General features: G+C 44.1%; 1 protein-coding gene across 3 annotated transcripts in view; it reads right to left on the bottom strand.

Moving 5' to 3' along the window:
• The window catches only part of tspan9a (tetraspanin 9a), a 209456-nt gene that overhangs the window by 138408 nt on the left and 54037 nt on the right, over positions 1-17011 (bottom strand). For all 3 annotated transcript variants that reach the window (XM_037768610.1, XM_037768613.1, XM_037768611.1), the window contains one exon: positions 7127-7192. The gene's annotated coding sequence lies outside the window, so the exon portion shown is untranslated. The remainder of the gene's footprint in view (positions 1-7126; positions 7193-17011) is intronic.

Below are 17011 nucleotides of genomic sequence, written 5' to 3'. Positions count from 1 at the left end.
AGTTTAAGACACTTACGCGTTGGCTTCACTTTTCAGACCCGGAGGTAGCCCACTGAGTTTTATCCACAAAAAGAAGACAGAATTTCTGAATGTGGAATCATTGTAACCAATCAAATGATACCAAAGATTTCTACGTTTTAATAAAATAACAAGTCTTTTTTGGTACCAATCAAATTTGACTTTTAACTGTTGTACAAGTGTTTTCTTGTAACAGTTTCAGGACAGCTTACTGAAGTGACATGTGGCTTTCAATCAATCACCATCAGTAGTTTTCCAGGTCGAGCACAAAAGGCATATGTGCAAAAACAGGTCGTTCATCCATTAGCGGGGGGAAAAAAGGTAACAGACAAAACAAAATACAAATGGGCCTCCGTCTATCCATTATCGGCACTCCTACTTTGCCGGTCTCAGCGGCTCCCACACTCTGAGGTTGGTGTCATGAAACGTTTAAACTGAAGCCACGCCGAGACCCATCAGCGTGTTAAATGTGTGGTGGGAACAGATTTAGAAGATTTAGGGTAATGGAATAATCACTGTGAAGGAGCACGGCGGAGCGGAGTCACGCAAGACTAGTTGTGGCGACCTTGGATTTTATCAATACAATCAGCTGTGGCTATCTCTTTCAAAAACAATACGGGTTCATGCTGCCTTTCAGACGTGTTAAAATCAAACCCAATCTCGGTTCAGATTACAATGGATGGATTTTATACCAGAGGCCAGTGAATGAAGACAATAACAGTGAGGAAGGAGATTGAAAAAAAATACAATTTAGACGAAGATCAAAATAGCAGCGACTTAAACATCTTACGAAGGGAATAAAAAGCATTGAAATCAGCTCCTTATCTTAGCAAGAGATACTGTAACCTTTGAAGTCATTTTACAGTCATTATGAGCAGAGCTCTGATATCTTTCTCACACGATTAGGAGTTATCATTTGGCCCTAGGGCTATGAGCATGTGGATATAGAGTACATAGCATACGTGTCTGTTTATGTGCGTGTAATTCAGTTGATGTGTAGCAGCGTTGTATGCTGTCTGAGTGGTGTGTAATTGTGTTGTCTCTGAGGTATGGAGAGAGACACTGGGAGAGACAGAGACAAGTGGGGGGTTAAAGCACGTGGGTGGTCATGGAGGTGAAAAGGTCAGCGCAGTGTTGTCTTCACCCACGGCTCCTAAAAGAGTATCTGTTTTTCTCAATCAACAAAAGACTGTGGAGGAGTGAATGAAGGGCAGCTTTACTACTCAGGAGGCAGAGCACAGCACTGTATCTTTCCCCAACTCTTATTTCATGCTTTCAGCATCTTTCTATCTGTCTTGCCTTTCCACCTCTGTGACTCCCTCACCCCGTCCTCTCTACCTCTCTGAGTGGGGATTTGTGATCTAAGATCAGTGCGGCCGTATTGCCCTTCTCAGTAGACTGACAGATGATACAGCCTGCCCTTTGGGCTCCAGTCGGAATGGCTACAGATCAATACCCGAGCTTGCTGCCTGTCAGCGTTCACACAAACACGCACACTCGCGGACACGCGCATGCACGCAAACACGCACACAAGGCGTTTCACGTGCGGGGCTAGCATCAAAGCTCGACCGAGCAGGATGGCATTTTACCGGAACAGGACCTGGATGTGCGCGACACCGCAGGAGGGGGCATTCCCGGGATAGTTCCCAGCCTTAGAGGAGCAGCGTGGTTGGAGGATGACAGAGCAGAGGAATTCTGCTCACACATTCCTCTGGCTCCGCAGGGTAGTTAAATTAAGCGGTCTGGCTGGACAAGCTGGCTGGCTGACTGAGCGAACAAAGCAACAGGTTGAAGAAATAATCAAGAGGTTGAAGTGTTTGCGAGGTGTGTTTGTGTGGCCGTTTAACCTTTGTGGGAGAATGTGTGTGTGGTCATTTGTGAGTGGCGCCTTATTGTGCTCTGCTGCTAATTGTGGTTTTGGTGAGGCTCCATTAGCTGAGAATGTGCAGTGCAAATAAAAAGGTTTTTAATCATACAGTACTCTCATTTATCTCCATTTAATATATGTATAAATGTGTATAACATTGGGTTCATTTTAATTTAGTAAAGGATATAAAAAAAAAGGTGATAAAAGCTTGAAATCACAGTATGAATCACTAGTATGAGTTCACTTTTTTTCATTTTAAGAGAATAACATTTGGGGATTTAATACAGAGACTGAATAAAAGGTTAAGATGGACTTTCTTTTTTTTCCCAATGTGCTTCTGATGAGCTCCTCGACGTCAGGCTCCACTCAGGCACAAATAGGCAGAGTAATTACCCTCCTGGCTGGAGAAATTAGAAAAATCTCTCCCTCCCAAACATCATTCTCGTGTGCTTTATTAGAAAACTGCAAAGACATGCAAATGTTGTGAAAATATTAAGTGCAACCTTCAGAAAAGGTTGTTCATATTTATGTTTTTTCTCCACCATTTATATTCATTGAGGAGAGCGAATCATCATATTGCATTGTTATGAGACAGTCAATTCATACACCCCTACATGCAAACACTTGCACATACATAATGTTACATTATTTATTTTGACAATGCAGACCACCGTGGAGGAACCAATTTCATGTCAAATGTAGTCTCTCGGAGACCCAAACTGAATTGCTCATCTGTTCCGAATGTGCGGCGCCTCTCTCTGCATGCTCGCACCCTCTTTCCAAACAGAACCGATGTGCATTGACCTATGCAAATAAACCGTGTCCAAGACGGAGCCTGCATTGCCATTGCTCCGTCGCGTGTTGTGTCACTGATCTTCGCTACATAAATAAAAATGAGGGATGAATAAATAATATAACCGCAGATTTTGACACCCCCCACACTCAACATGTCTGCCACCACCCTCTCTTCAAGCAGGCGGTAATTTATTGTCTCTCACTGCCATAGTGGAGTCAATCAATAGCCAATTAAGACAGGCATAGAAGGTCTCCGGTGGCCACCAGTGCATGTGGTGCTGTTTGGCCGGGGAAATAAATATGTAAATGCTTCACTGGCGGAATAGCATTAGTCAGTATCTTTCAGCGAGCACAACAGGAGGGATATCAATAACACTCCCCACACACACATAGACACGCCAACGCCTCCATGTACAGTGCAGCAAGGCCAGTAGTGGTCAGAGAGGCCCGAAGGAGCCGTTACCCCCAGGCTAAAGGGTTGTGAGACATACTTGTGAGTGTCCTTGCTTGTCAATATAACTGACTGATATGCCGGTTGAAGGGCAGACACACATACAGGAACATAATGCAATAATTCATGGATGTAAAGCAACATACACACGGCTAAACAGCCCTGTTTCCAAATGCTCTGTTGTTGTTTTTTGCCTAATTGCACATTTAATCACACAAACCTCACAGGTCTCAGGGTTCCTCTCTTTCTCTCTCAGTGTTTTTTGCTGCACAGAAATTCTCTTAAAACCTTCCTGGTGAGAAAAGGGACAAGCAGGATACAGCTGGTTCCAGAGATGTAGATATAGATTCTCTGCCAATCCGAAAAAGAGATGTGAAAAAAAACACGCTGGAGACGTCAAAGCCAAAGCAGTCAGACAACTGGAAATACAATAGTTTCCTTGCACACAACATTGCAAACATGGAGGACGTTGAGGCTGTCATCTGTTTTGCATTATCATGTGTTGCTGTGTAAATAATATATACGCTTTTGATATGCAAACAGAGGCGGGGAGAGCCCATTCAATTAAATACAAATGATCATAAAAATAATTGCTTCTTAATCCTTTATTCACCATAGAAATCTTAGTTGAAGCTTAGAATAATATGGATTTGGCAGTATCACATTCCTATATTTTAGCAATTTAGTAGACAAATTTAATTAAATATGTTTGATCTGCTACAAAAGGGTATGTGTAATCTGCTGCCAATGCTTAATTAGAGCAGGAAATCAATAACAAGATGGCACGATTAACCGTACATTGATCCTTCAAGGAGAAATTCACTTTATGAAAAAGGATTTACTGAAATTAAGGCTACTTAAAACCATTAAAGTGTCGCTGGTGGAACTCAGATGCATTGAGCAGTTGGGACAGTAAAGGAATATAACTGTGTGCATTTACTCAAGTACGCTTCACTCCCCTGCATGTATCTGGCAGCTATAGTTACTAGTTAGTTTGTTATGTACAAATATTGCAAACCTAAAGAGTTCACTCTGCATTATCATAAGATATTTTGTATATTTAATACTTTTTCCTCTTTTACTTAAGTACAATTCTGAATGCAGGACATTTTTAACAGTGTATTTCTATATTGTGCTATTTTTTTTTTTTATTAAGAAAGCAGTGATCCTTGTAATCAGTGGTACTTGTAACCCAGGTGGTAACAGGGAGTACATGGGAAGAGTGTCTACTGTAGTAGCTCACCTAATTTGAACAAATAAATATTATGATTTACACCTGAACACCATGTGTTGCAATTGAGGGTGCATGAAAATTAATTAGCAAGTAAGCAAAGGAGTTTAAAATAAGCCCCCAGGAAGAGCTCCGGGCTATGAAGCAAATCTTTGCAGTGGCCAAACTGTGGAATTACAACTTCCAGGTCAGTCAGGTGATGCCATTGGGCTCAAAAAGTCTTTTCCTCATAGACTTACATTGGGAAAGACATGTCTGTAAATCAACAGATTTTTTTTAGGAAAATCAACTTCCCAGTACGATCACTTGAATAGATCTTATTTAAATCATTATGTCCTAAAAGTTGTAAAATGCACTGATAGCTGAATCCAGAGATATTTTCCTTTCTCTAGAAGGTAATACGTAAATTGAAAAAACTTGCAAAAAGTCTCTCAAGGCTCACTGCCCGACGGCCTATCCTAACCTTAACCATTCAAGGTCAACACCTAACCATAACCATCTAGCGAGAGTTTCACAAATTGTTGGTTAACTTCTAGACACGACCTGGGCTGAGGGCTGAGAGGCGGGCTTAGAAGAAGCGCTTGTGTTCTTGCTCTATGGGCCCATAGATGCAGAAGATTGCCTGAAGATACAGGTAATTTAACATTCGGCAGTCCAGCCATTTTGGCTTCATGCACCACTGAGCAACTCACATAGGAATGAATGGGAGCCCGCCCCCAACGCTAAATCCGGTTCTTTTTATACATTCATGGTGCCTTTTAGTGCATGTGAGTGTGCCCTACTGGCTACCTCACAGCTGCTGCTCTGCACTGCTCTCATACAGCGGTTACAGCTGATAACGCCGTCCCGACCGTCGTGGAAGCGTAGCACCCACCCTCCTGTTTCCTCTCAGGTTAACACTGTTAGCTCTGTCAGCAGTGTTACTGTTGTTTTCACTGTTAGTGCTGTTAGCACCGTTACCTGCGAACTGCCGGCTCAGCCGTCACCATGTTGAGAGCCGTGCGGAGGCAATAGAAATGCTCCCAATCTGACATTTAGCACCTTTACCACAAACAGTTGAAATAAGTAGCTTAAAGTAATGAATGAATGGTTGAAATAGTCAGTTAAAAGTAGGGCTGTCAATCGATTAAAATATTTAATTGCGATTAATCGCATGATTGTCCATAGTTAATCGCAATTAATCGAAAATGAATCACATATTTGTTTGTTTTTTATTTATTATTGAAAATCAATCAACAACAGCCTCTTTTGAGAAAAGCTTGTACGACATGGTTGTTACCAATGGAGTCCTTAGGTTTTGTAGTTTCATTTGATGCCAGTATCTTCACTCTAGCTTAAGAACTGACCCCGCTATAACCTAAAAATCGCAAGTTGCGTTAATGCGTTAATGAAATTAGTGGCATTACAATTTATTTGACAGCCCCTGTTAAAACTAATGGATAAATGGTTGAAATGTCTAGCATCTGCCACTAGTAATACAAATGCAGACTTGACCGAACCAACCAAAACATGTAACATAAACATGTACAAATATTTGATATACCTAGTTAATAGTATTAAATAATATCAGGTTTAAAATCACTTCAACGTATCACATTTGGAACATGACAGGTAGAGTCAAAGAAGGAGTAATCGACTTTTACTGTTAGGGCTGTGAAAAAAATACCTGTTGGGAACCACTCAAGTAAAGAGTCTGAGTACTTCTTCCACAACTACGACCTGGACGAACTGGTCAACGACAGTCAGGAGGATCTAACAGATCTAACAACTAGTTCCTGTTACTTATGAAGAAGAGGTAGGCCTACCTAGTTGGGACTAAATTTAGTTTTATGAACTACATACCATCTGGTAATGGAAACTCCTCTAGAAACAGTGAAACGTGGTTTGATGGTGCAACACAACACAGCACACAGAGACGCATTATACTGCAAATTAGCCATCTGTCTCTCACACAAACATATAGTGATCAAACAGCTTGCTGACTGTAAAGCCTAAGCTGAAGATTTCTAAGTACTGTAACAGAGATGCACTATGGGAGTGAGAGCGTGATGTGCAACACACAAAACCTTGACCCCTTCAATCCAAACCCGCTGTGAATAATCTCCCGCCGTGGAACTTTACACCTCGATACGGGGCCTCTTGAACACTCATCCCCTTGCATGAATAGCATTGCCGCCTCGCTCGCTCTCGGCCCATCTCTGTGTCTCTCTCTCTCGCTCTACATTCCTCCTTCTACGAGCTCTGCCACCACAGGCGCCGTCGAAGAGCCTGACAGTTCAGCCCCGCTTTGATCTCAAGGCACAGGTTATCTGTTGCCTGGCTAATTTTAGTTAGCCCTTTTAAGCTTCTCTTCTCTTTGAAGAGCAGGTACTGTGCAGCAGGGAGTTCTGGGTGGCTATCAGTGTGGCCCTTATACTTTCAGGGAGAGGGATTCACCCTTGTATCTATGAGGGTCTACTGTAATCTGGACAAGATGATCCACCTCGCTACATCTGTATCTTTATCGACTCTGCGCTCAGAGCAATCCCAGGTGCAACAGTGTGGGCTAAAATTAAAGAAGAGTTTGAATGTGTTCTAAAGTGCTTTTTCCCATCCAAGGGGGGCTTGTTGTATAAACAGTGCGATACGCATGAGGTGTTCGAGGAGGAGTGCTATCGAAGTCTCTTGGGTAATTAGAGCCTCGCAGTTTCATTTTGCTGCGATGTTTAACAGATTGTCATAGCATATGGAGAAGGGGTGTGTCAGGTGAAAGCAGAAATCTTACCTTTCCTAGGAGGGCGAGAAGTAGGAGGAGAGACTGTCTGCACCTCAAGCTGGCGAGGTCAAAAGTCTGCGAAAACAAACAGCGAGTCAGTCAAACCTTGTGTTTGAAATATTCTTATGTTCCATTTCTTTTTATTTATTTCCAGCTCGATTTATGAAAACAAGCTGGTATTCCCTTACCTCCAGTACAACCAATGAAATGTGTCCTAGAAAAAAAATCTTATTCAAACAATAAAAAAGGAATATAATAACTTAGACTTGTATCCGAACAGCCTGGAGTTGTTATTAAAATTTGAAGAGCGTCCACAGTGCAACCTCGGGCAGACTGTGTTTACAGCAGGTTACGCAGCAGCACACTTAAGTTGTCTCAATGTGATTTTACAGAACGGTCGGCCTGCTGGTCTGAGCCTTGCTCAAGACAATAAAACCCTTAGACTGTGACCTTGTGTGCTCCAGCAGAAAGCCAAGTCACAACGGGAGCACGCGGGGCAACACGGTTAACATACGGTACACAGCGGTGCACACATGCAATTCTCTTTCTATATTTTTCAATGCTGTCTTTGTCAAGCGCACTGCTTAGATCAAAAACACACAGGCGTAGAAAAAAAAAACCAAACACATGGGGCACACAGAGCTGCACACACAGCTGAGGAAAGCTACACAGAATATCAAAGCGCTGCTGTTGCTCTCCGGCGTGAATGATGGTTCTCCAGGAGCACCTTCAGATGAGAGGGGCCACGAGGTGTCTGCAGGCTGATTTAGCGCCTCAATCTCGTACAAGAGGGGTCACTTTTCTCCCCACAGGATGACTTACGAGGGCACAGTCGCTGCTTTCATTTCCATTTTATTGTGAGGAATGGTGGCTAAAGTTTCCCACTATCTGTCGCAGGAACTGTTGCATAAGCTCGCCCGAAGGACAATGGCGGCTGCCGGAGCCAAAGGGGCTATTTCTGTATGGCAATGTCATGTTCTCTACAAGGATATCGGTGGTACTTCAATATGTCTTCAGTTCCCCAGCACAATCTATTGAAGGTTTATCTTTCAGAGAGAAGAGAAGGAGCTGAAATGTTCATACGAACGCAGGACAGGATGTTCGGGCTTGGGGACATTGCAAAGTCAATGTCCATTCAAGCACAATATCTGAGGCTTCTGAGCTTGATTGATACGGAGCACACGTTGTATCCTACTAGTCAGGGGTGAACGTTACTATGCCAGTCAGAACTGTCTTAAGCTGGGCATACACTGTACGATTTTAGAAATGTTGTTGTGTAATTCCTTCTCCTACTGTACGAGTAGATCGTTTGCGATGTAAAGCCAAAGCTCACGATTTATGTGCTCACACTGTACGGTCCAATCATCAGCCACGACCTGAGTGCTCACACTGTACGTGTAAAATAGAAGAAAAAAAACACGGCCCGTCGGCCCTTGAGGGCTGTTTTGGCTGTTGATAGTTGTCAATAAAGATTTGATCGAAAGCTCCTGCCTTGCTCATCTGCTGCCTCGATCCTGTCTGCTGATATGTCTAAAAAAAGAGGCGGCGGCGTAACGTTATATGGACTCGCTGTGGCGAGGAAGACGTGGACAGTATGGCTTGTCCATTTTGGGATTGGAGGTAAGCTTTACTAGCTATATCTATTGTAGCCTACATTGTTATCTTGATAGCAACACTCGGATTACTGTAAAAAGAGGAGAAAAAAGGCACTGACATTGGGGAATCGACGGCCGGTTGGGAGGAGTTAATCAGTCCTCGGCAAACGACGCTCGAAAAAGCTGAAATTCGGTCCGACCCAAAAATGAGTCGTGCGGCTCAAAATTCGGGCCAGAAACCTGAAATCGTACAGTATGTGCCCTGCTTTACTCTTTGATTTTTTTTACCCTATCTTTTCAGAACCTCTTTTCATTACAAACACATTTACTGTACAAAGGCGACGACAAGACTGAATGAATTGGCTTCAGGGTTTTCAATTTCTATCAAAAGATACAACATCAAAAGACCTGAGGTCAGGCGGAGAGTGAAAGGCACTGTGTGGCTGGGTGGGCAGGCATAACGGGAGAGAAGGAACAGAAAGGAGGTAAGTAGTGAGAGGAGAATGAGCATACTGATTGTGTGTGCGAGTGTGACAGGAGGTGAGGACTGATAGATAACAAGGAAACAGAGCGATAACAAGAGGAAGAGGGGAAAAAACACGGGGGGATCAATAGAGCGAGGACGCGCCAAACGCCGCACAGAACAAAAACCAAAGAGTGACACAGCAGGCGAAAAAACAAGACAGTTTGTTCCTCCCATTAGCGGGCACGATTAATTAGGGCTCCATTGGTGCACTGTGTAACAAGACAAATATAATTAGGTTACATCATTACTCCTCATCATTACGAGCTCGCCTCCTTCCTGTTCCCCGGGGGACTGCGGACAGCCAACTGGACAGCCAACTCTAAACAGTGGCCATGGGAAAAAAAAAAAAAGATGGCTGTCAGCATTCATTTAGCACAACGCTGGAACAACATTTCCGCAGTAAGTCACGCTCCGGAGATGGATGTTGGTTTCTGGTCATCAGGCATCATACAGCAGGGTTAGTAATGTTCCTATAGCTATAAACAGACTGTAATTTGGCTTGAGATGTGATCACTCACTCCCTGTGAGCTATATTTACCATCTGTGGCCCTTTACCCTGTTTGCGCGTGCATGTAGAGCATGTGTGTTCAGATGTGAGCCTCCACGAGATCCTGCAGCAAACATGATGATGGCTAGTTATCTTGAGCGACATACATGGCATTCTGTTTTACACCATGGACAAGGAGAGATTTTTCACAGCTTTGGGTCGTGTTTGCATGGTCGCATTCAAACACAATTCCTCAAGATCCGACGAGAGAAAGAAGGATGACCTTGGCATTCCGACACACACGGTCCTCTGTTCCCGAAGCTGAGACGAATCAAGAATGTAAAGGAACCGCGTTTCACACTCAGAGGAACACTTTAGGCTCTCAAGGTGTCATTTGTTTTCTACAGACTGGATGTTACAATATGTGGCCTTGCGATGAGGGCCGTGGAAACAAATAACCTTGTTTTAATAAGAAAGCGAAGGGGGAGAGGCGTTGAAAAGCCGCTGCTGTGCTGTGTGGTAATGGGGTATCATTTGTCTCATGGGAGAGAGCGGAGCCCTGCAGCTGCGGCGTGTACAGAGCTCACACAGCTGTGAATGAGGCGGCGTCGGCCAGCGCTGGCACACATCGGCAAGTCAGCTGAGAACGCCTGGCTTTGCCTCTTACTGAGGAAGTGCTCAGGAAATGCAGCGCTGCCGGCCGGACAAGCCTGGAGGTAAAACTTATTGTGTGCGTTGGCTCTGGATAATGATAACGTTCAAGACGAAATGTTAGTATAAAAGGTATCTATTAAAAGATTTTATACAGTCATAAAAAAAAATTGGCTGACAATAGCACTGCAGGCTATGTTGCCTGATTAGATTCATTTCACTCATTCTTTAGGTGGGGATGCCTGGAGTCCAGTTGCGAAGCATTTACTGAATTAGTGTGAAGCAGGCTGTTTTGGCTTTTTGTTGTGAGCTTTACTGTGCCTCCATGAATCACGTCATCCGAGGTTTAACACCCTGTAAGGATTATGAACAACATGCTGCAAAAAGCATGCCATCCATTCCACGCTCAGTCTGCTTTTCTGGCACATGTGCATAAATTGGGACACTACAATGCTGAATCTCTGTTCCATGTGCAGTTTGGGTAGGTGACAGTGAAACTGAAATGACAGAATGTTGAACAAAGCACATCTGGGTAAAATGAAGGTATCGCTCCTCACCGAGCTGACAGGCTATTGATTATTCTTTGGCTGAGCCTCGAGGTTCAACACGTTCTCACTCCCAACTTGTTAAATACCGACTCACCGAGGCACCCTTTAGTGTCTGTAGGAGGCGCACCGGGCTTTCACCAATGTAAACCCATTCGCATCATTATTAGATGGTCAGAGCAACTGATGTAGTATAAAGAGCGAGGAAGCCCACATACTGAAGGGCAGGTGGGAGTTGAGGATGGATGGGTCAAACAAACACAGGGCTTTCACCCAGGAGACCGCTGTTCGTGTCCTCTGTGAAACCAAGTCAACGTTGACTTATATGACCTTAGTTTTGTTACATAACTTATGTCCTTCACTAACGCCAGTTACGTAACGAAACAAATACATATTTTAACCCAAACTACGATCATTTCTAAAGCCTAACAATGTAGTTTTGTTGTGTAAGTAAACCTAAAAACTAAGTAAACTCACTTTGGAAGTTTATTTTGAAAAGAGTCTGTAGGCATGTAACAAGCAGCCCCCAGGAAGAGCGCCGACTTTGAAGCAAATTTCACATATTGTCCAAACAGTGGAAATACAACTTCCTTGTCCGTCACGTGATGCCATTTGGCCCAAAAGTACTTTTTCCCATTGACTTACATTGGGAAAGAGACGTCTGTAAATCAACGGATATTTTTTTAGATAGATCAACTTCCCGGTACGAACACTTGAATAGCCCTTATTTAAATCATTAGGTCCTTAAAGTTGTAAAATGGACTAACAGCGAGCGGAAACTGACACGCCGTCCCTGACACGTCCAAAACTGACACTAGAAATGTATCTAGAGTGTCATAGTTTGAAGCGTGAGGCCACTAACAAAGCATCGGTATTATTTGACGAGTTGGAAGTGAGAATGTGTCGTAGAGGTTCTAACAGTAGCTTCACAGCCCTGCATGTCTGTATGTGTGTGTGTGAAGGTAGGTGTAAGAACTCTACTGCAGTTATACCATACTGCTGACTCTGCTGTGTTAACGCAGCCTTAAGGGTTATCCAGAACACCAGCATCTGTAAATGACTCTGCATACCTTCCCTCCGTCTCCTTCATTCCATCTCTCTCCCTCCCCTTCTCTCTTTTCCTCCATGGGACGTTTGCACCCAACAGCTGTCCTTCCATATCTGTCTGCTCGGATCAATCTCTTTCCACCAATCTCTTTCCCTCCCTGCATCCTCTCCTTTGCCCATGACAAGGTTTCTCAGGCCAAAGCTTCCACTACAGTAAATGCTGTCCCGGCTTAATCCTGCTCTACAGCGCCGAAGGGGGGAGAAAACTTCACTTTCCAAATCCACGACAGCTGCACTGGTGAGATCGGTCCCTCGTCTCTTTGCATTGTCGTCGTGCCTCGGTCTCGCCCCCTGTTTCGCTTCCTCACGCCATCGCTCACAGTGGGATGGGGCACGGAGGGCATGACGCCTCCGCCCAGGAATGCTGGAAAGGAGCCAAAACAGATCCCCTTCCATGGAGTGTACAAGCAGCATGGATGCTTGAGCGAACACGCACGCCCACGCAACCCACACACACACACACACACACACACTAACTGTTCTTCTGGCACCACGGGGATGTGAAAATGAAAAACGGAAAACAGTGGGATCTTGGGGAGCAGCAGACAGCTTAACTTTGGCTATACTTTTCAATACTCTACTGTACTTCCAGCCCTGTATGGAAACCACACGACTTCCATCCGGAATCTGCATGACTAAGGCGCAGGTACTTATCAGAGTGAACTGCTGTGTAATTTAAGACAGTGGGCGGCTCGGCCAAGCTCTGATTGCAGGCTGATGTGTGTGGGGAAGTCAAGTTGGGAGGGTGGGCTACTGTAGGCTGTGGCAGAGAGCCAAACTGTGTGGCATTGCTGAGTGATGAGATACATGCCTGGAGGCTCCTGCAGACGCTGAATCATAAGAGCTGAGACAGAATTCAATGGACAGCTCTAACCATGCAATTACTTCCCAACATGGAGAGTGAAAAAAGCTGTCAGCATAGCTACAGTACAGGGCACATCTTCAATTGCAAGGAGAACAGAGAGGAAATCGAGTTTGGCTGTGATTGTAATAATGGACTTGTTTGCTGGTGCATTTTCAAAATGTCCATTCTCTGTTTCCACATATGGACGAAACAATCGTCAGCTTCCAACTGTTCATTATTTCACTTTGAGGCACAATTGTATTAGTTCTTCTTTAATTGACAATTTTAGATGACAAAAACTGCCTCTACACTTTCATTCCGTGTGCATTGTGATCACTGCAAAGGGACGCGTAACGCAGTTGCTGTTAAAAAAAGGGTTCAGGGGTCGGCTGTGGGCCAAGGTTCATGCTGTGCTGGTGAGGAAGAGTTATGACAGCTCTGCTCCATCTCATCAGCCCGACTGTCGACTCGCACAACATCATTTATCTGTGAAAGCAGCGCAGTTGAACACACAACGTCATGGGTGGGCAAATCATTGCTACGGACGCGCTACTTTACCACTCGCACTCAAGAGGCGACCGTTAGAATAGGCCACAAATTGAGCTGACATGAAGTATGGGGCCACCGCCAAACGTTCATAATATAGCTGGTCAGAGTAATATTAATAAGGCTGGTGTTTTTCTGGATGTGAGGTGAGTGTGTGTGTGTGTGGCATTGCAGAATTGAGCTCCTTCAAACAGCCAAGAACTGGAGATGGACGGCGGCAGGTTAAAATTAAAATGAGCCAATTAAAAACTGCTCGTCTAACAAGACACCCACAAAGAAAGCTCAAGACATAAACAAGGACAGGGAATAAAACTTAATTGAACAGACATTTTTATGGTTAACTGGCCTGCCAAATTGGCTAAAGTTACAGTCCTCCTTGTAAGGAAACAGTAACTTTTTGTTTATAAGCTTTGTATAACGCTTGCCCTTCAAAACTGTCTTCAGGTTTAGGTTTCCAACAGGATATGTAGTGCCCATGGAACAGATGGCTGTCTCATTGGGAAACATGTGGCACGGAGCGCACACCATTAGAGGAAGAGGGAGATACTGTATGAAGAGCCCCCAGGCAGGCTTGTTGTGTTTATCGATGATTAGCCTCTCATTGGGCAAAGAAAGGAAAACTAATCTCTGAACATTAAAACTGGCCTGTAAACCCTGCAGCGAGGTTCTGCTTTGTCATCAAAACGGCAAAAAAGCTGCTTTAGTGCTAAATGCCCATTCAATTCTCCTTTTTTTGACACTTAGGGTGTGCAATCCAATTCAATCTCCCTGCAACAATACTGCCTTCTGAAGCTTACAGGTGTAATTGTGTTGAGACCTTGTCAGAGATGATGTTGATCTTGTGGTTTGCTGTTTTGTTATGCGTCTCCACCTTTGAGGGAGGAGTAAAATATTAGGTACACCTTACAGTAAGGATGTCACAATACCAGAAATGTAGTAGTCAATACCAATTTGATACCACGGTAAAAAAAAAAAGTAAAACAATAAATAATAAATTCATTTTATCGTGTCAAATCATGACAGAAGTTTTCTCAAGACACTTTTCATATAAAGCATGTCTAGACCGTACTCGACCAAACAATAAATCCCCCATGAGCATGCATTCTTATGCGACAATGGCAAGAAAAAACTCCCCTTTAAAAGGTACTGTTTGTAACTTTTTACATGTATAAATCACCCGGGTCGGTGTCCCATGCGCGCTCGCATATGCGCGCTCGCATGTGGCTACGCTGTTCAGACAAGACTCCAACACAAACTACACGGAAGCACCAAAACCGCAAAGTTATATCTAGTGAAGCCCATCTTGCAAAACAGTGTTGGTCGCGGTTGTAGTTCGCGGGGTAGACTGTAGCTTTGGTCTCCAGGGCCGGAGTCTCTGCTCCTCTGCTCCTCTGCCTGCCTGCTTGCCTTCACTCAGCTCGCCCCACGCTCACGTGCATGCACGCACACTACACACTACAGAAGAGTTATTTTAGCTCTGAGAATATCTAGTGAATGTACAGTGGACATTTGTGCAGAAATAACTGCTGCAGCTCAGGTAGAAAGTACAATATGTACTTCAACATACAATCCTTTATTACCGCTTGCATAATGTTTTTTGTTTGGAAGTTCAACAGGTCATAAATCACTCTCTAATATCTATTTTACATTACTGTCTACATCTCTTTCAAACAACTCTCTCGCCAAAAACTACATTTTACAAGATTACATTTGAACACATAATCATCATAACGTTAGAATTTACCTTCGCCTAATACTCATTTTTTTTTACTGAATAGAACCTGAATGTATCATAATCATATCATTACCAGCTCAACCTCCAACATATCTCAGGGTCAGCGCCTTGTGCCGTAAACTCAGAAAACTGTGATAGGTGTGTTTACGATAAAGATATCTTGTAGGATAAATATTTTTTTGTTTTTCATGCAGTTTTCCACCTTTTTCCTAATTCTCCATGGTCTCAGTGTATGAGATGAGTTTGTGTGTGGGAGGTAAATAAACAGAAGCACTCAGAGGACGGTTGCAGAATGCAAAATAAATGCAAAATAAAAATCACAATGAAGCACCAAAAACATACCCAGTTATGACAAGTGAAATCGAACAAATAATCATATCAAAATAAATACTGTATACTGTTTAATGAGATGATGTCCAAATACGTAAATCCCATTCTCTGGAGTCATTTGTAAGGAACCCATGCATGCTGAACATGGCAGATATACATGCCAGATGCTCATTCCCCATGCATCCTGATTCATCAATTAAGTCCAACACCTATGTATTATCATGGCAGACCTGTGCTTTCACAAGAGGGGCGGGGGAGGATGCAAGCCTGCAGACTGCCAATGACGAACTGTAACCATTCATCCATGTGAGCTTGGCCACAGCTGCAGAATCCAAACCCTCTGTTTTTTACCGCCATCTCAGTGCCAGGTTTTCAGTGTCAAATTATCCTACGCAATGTTAACTGGCACCGCTGATACTTTGCTTTTATTTGCACATTTTAAATGCCAACTGTGAAGCACCAAAAACATCCAGTTCTACGGTATCAAAGACTCATCATTCACTCCCCAGCCTCTCGTGCCATCCAGCAATTGCATCACTGGCTGTTAGTTCCGTGTTCCCCTGCAGCTAAGGCTTTTGAAATTTAAAGAAGAAAAAGGCCAAGAAGATTTGTATGCAGGTCCTATTGATCCTCACACCCAACTGCATATAGAGATTGAGGGCTGCAGATCTCCTGAACGCTGGACATATCCCAAGGTACTCAACCTTCCCCGGAGGCCCTGCTTCAACAAATAATCTCTCTCTCTCTCAGTTTTCCACTTTGCACACCCCCCATACCACTATCCCCCGTGGCCCAGGCCAACCGTGACTTTAATGCACAAGAGAAGGTTTAGAGTCTCAGGGGAGCCATGAGAGCAGATTATCACCTCAGCTAGTAGATAAACAGCGGCCATCATGTACAATCATCACCAGGGGTTTGGATTGGATCCAGGTCTGATGTCCCTGGTGTGTGTGTGTGTGTGTGTGTGTGTGTGTGTGTGTGTGAGTGCCTACGTGCCTAGGTTGCCCCACGTGGATAAGGTTTGCCTGTATGCACCGCGGAAGCCATGCCAAGTTGGCCCAGCCAGCGCTAGCTGTTGATCCTCTGTCCTCGTTCTAGAGGAATTTCCTTCCTGATCCAGCGTGCAATCAGAGGCATCTGCAGTGTCCACTTTGCCAGAATTCTTCCGTCTCCCCCAAACGCACACAGGCTTGATACGGCATCTGTTGGGACACACGCATGCCAGGGAGAGGTGCAGCTGTGCACCCGTCAACCCAGACACACATTTTTGGAAACGCTCACAGGAGATCACTGCGCACAGGGGATTGGGAAGTGAGCAAGTGTTCCAATGCTACTGGGGTGAGCTGTCACCACCCATGACCTAACAAAATCCACCTCATCATTGACTAAGGCATATCATCACCAGTTGGCAAAGTTCACAGTCATCTCTTCTGCTCAGGACTTCAAACGCCTCCGCAAGAATCTGAGATATCTGAGGAATGATTGATTAAATATGCCTCAGATAGGTCGTATTACACTTTTGAATGAG

The sequence above is a fragment of the Sebastes umbrosus genome, chromosome 4 (assembly GCF_015220745.1).
Source record: "Sebastes umbrosus isolate fSebUmb1 chromosome 4, fSebUmb1.pri, whole genome shotgun sequence".
Lineage (NCBI taxonomy): Eukaryota > Metazoa > Chordata > Actinopteri > Perciformes > Sebastidae > Sebastes > Sebastes umbrosus.
The sequence above is the reverse complement of the archived record's forward strand: the minus strand, read 5'-3'. Positions and strand labels throughout refer to the sequence as shown.